We start from the raw sequence: 2,423 nt of genomic DNA, 5'->3' as shown, positions 1-2,423 counted from the left end.
CTTAGGTACTTAGGAGATGGTGGACAAAGTCCTCCAGATAGCAGGGTGTCGTGCAAGTCTGTGTGGACTGGCAAAGTTCAGGATATGAAGCCAGCTGGGTGATGTCCTGAGGAATGGTAGGGACTGCTGGAATGCTGGGTGCTAGCCCGGCCAGCATCTGTGCAGACAAGTCCAGTGCTGTGACAGGTCGAAATGGCTGTCTGTCAGCAGCAGCTGCAGGTGCCAGGCTCAGGAGTACTTCTGGGTGCAGCTGATCTGTATTCACGGCAGCGTACTAGGTCTACTTGCTGGCGGAGGTTGTGGCTGTCAGAGGCCTGGACACTGTAGGAAACGGGCCCATTCTGCCAACATTAATTGTGCCCCGTTGCCTGAGACAATCATGTCCAGCCGACCATGGGTTACAAAGAGTTGCTGCAGGGCCCTGATGACCACAATGGATGTCATGGCTGATGCAGGAACAACCTTCAGCCACTTGGAGAATGAGTCCACAACAATCAGGAACGTGTGTCTCTGGAAGGGGCCAGCAAAATCAATGTGCAACCTGGACCAGTGATTAGCTGATTCCTATGGTTGGACTGGTGCTTGTGTCATCTCGGAATGGTGTTTTTGGCAGGTCGAGCAATGGTGGACCCAGGACTCAACATCTTGGTTGACTCCAGGCCACCGGATGTAGCTCCCTGCCAATGCTTTCATGTGCACAATGCTGGGACAGCCATCGTGCAGCGCTTCCATGACAGGCAGTCGCAATTTGAGTGGCAACATGACCCAGTGACCCCACAGCAAGCAACCCTTGTGTGCTGACAATTCAGCTTGCTGGGCAATGAAGGGCATGAAGTGTGTGTGCTGTTTGCCAGTAGGCCAGCCCCTCGACACCCAGTTGAGAATGCGGACTGTGAGGCGGTCCTTGGCAGAGTACGCAGCAATGTCTGTGGAGCACAGTGGCAGTTGCAGAAGAGAGTTGAGCAACAGGACCTCCAAATACCCCTGATATCACAATTGTAGAAAAAAAGAGAAGTAGGTTTGCATAACTGACACTGCAATTCCAGGAGACAACAGTATAGAAAGAAAGAACAAGAGATCACAAAATACCTATAAACAAAGTGCCTCTGGAAGAAAAATGTTACCATCCTGCCAGTTGTCATTGAAGCTCTTGGAGCAGTGCCTAGAAGAAACACCTGGATATTCTGGGCGTTGAGCTCAGCTCAGCTCCAGAAGACAGTGTTGCTTGGAATAGCAAGAATTCTGCAAAAAAAATACCTCTGTAGTTCCCAAGAATTTTGTCTAGATCTTGAATAGCAGAACACCATCTACCAGTCAAATATCTGGCTGTGAAAAATAATATAATAATAGTAATAATAATAATTTTTAAAAAGTTATTGTAGCCTGACTTGAAACCTTATGTCAAATGAACTGAACATTACAGGAAAGGATTGTATGTGGATCTGAGCCAGGGACATCACCCCCATTTTAGAGCCTAGTGGGACAATTTAAAAATGCCACAACAGCATTTGCCATGTATTTTCAAGTGTTGATACAGGAGTGGGGTGGGGGACTTGAACTGGTATCCTGCCACGTCTAGTTGGGTGATTGCTATTTGAATGAGGGCAGACATTACCTTGCACTGCCTTACAGTGTCCCTGCCCGCTTTCCAAAAGCCCAGGAGGTTGCCAGTGGAAGTAGTGGTCACCACTGTAGAATGTTGGGCAACAGTTACTGTTAAGTGAACCGCTGTTATAGGAGGGTAGCTGCTTTGGAGCTTGTTTTTGGAGCTTGTTAGTAGGTAAATGGACTCCGGGGAATGGTAGAGGACAGGAAGGCCTGGAGGATCATTGTCCATGGGGTCGCGATGGGTCGGACACGACTTCGCACCTAACAACAAAGTAGGTGAAGAAATACCACTTCCAAGACCAGTGAGAACTGCGCTTGTAAATCTTTTTGCTATGTTGAGGGCTGCAAATGAAAACTGGGGCTCTGTCACTTTCTCTTCTTGATTTGTCCTGTCATAGGTTATTTTGGGGAGCAACTGTGACTTCAATCTGTTTCTTTACTTCATTGGGCGAGTATCGTAATCTGGATAATATTACATCATAAGATAACAAACCCGGTTGTGTCGTAGTACTTGGCTATTGGCAGACGTTCTGTAGCGTATATATATTTATGCTAGCGTAAGTATTAGTGAATACTTCATCAGAGACACGAAATGCGTATAACATGGGGTAAAAACTTCCTTAAAAGCTAGAAGTGCGATCAGTAGCGTCGAAAAACTTCAACCCCGCGCGAGCTATAGAGACTGAACATCCGGGTACGTCGCAATCTCTCTCTTGCGTTACTGCGCCCATTTACCGTATTTTCTAGACAAGACACGCAGCAGCATCCTCATTGCGCGGGAGCCTCCGCTCGCTACGGCTGAGTTTAACCGTGCG

Source organism: Paroedura picta, chromosome 2 (genome assembly GCF_049243985.1).
Source record: "Paroedura picta isolate Pp20150507F chromosome 2, Ppicta_v3.0, whole genome shotgun sequence".
Taxonomy (NCBI): Eukaryota; Metazoa; Chordata; class Lepidosauria; order Squamata; family Gekkonidae; genus Paroedura; species Paroedura picta.
This window is presented reverse-complemented; position numbering follows the sequence as displayed.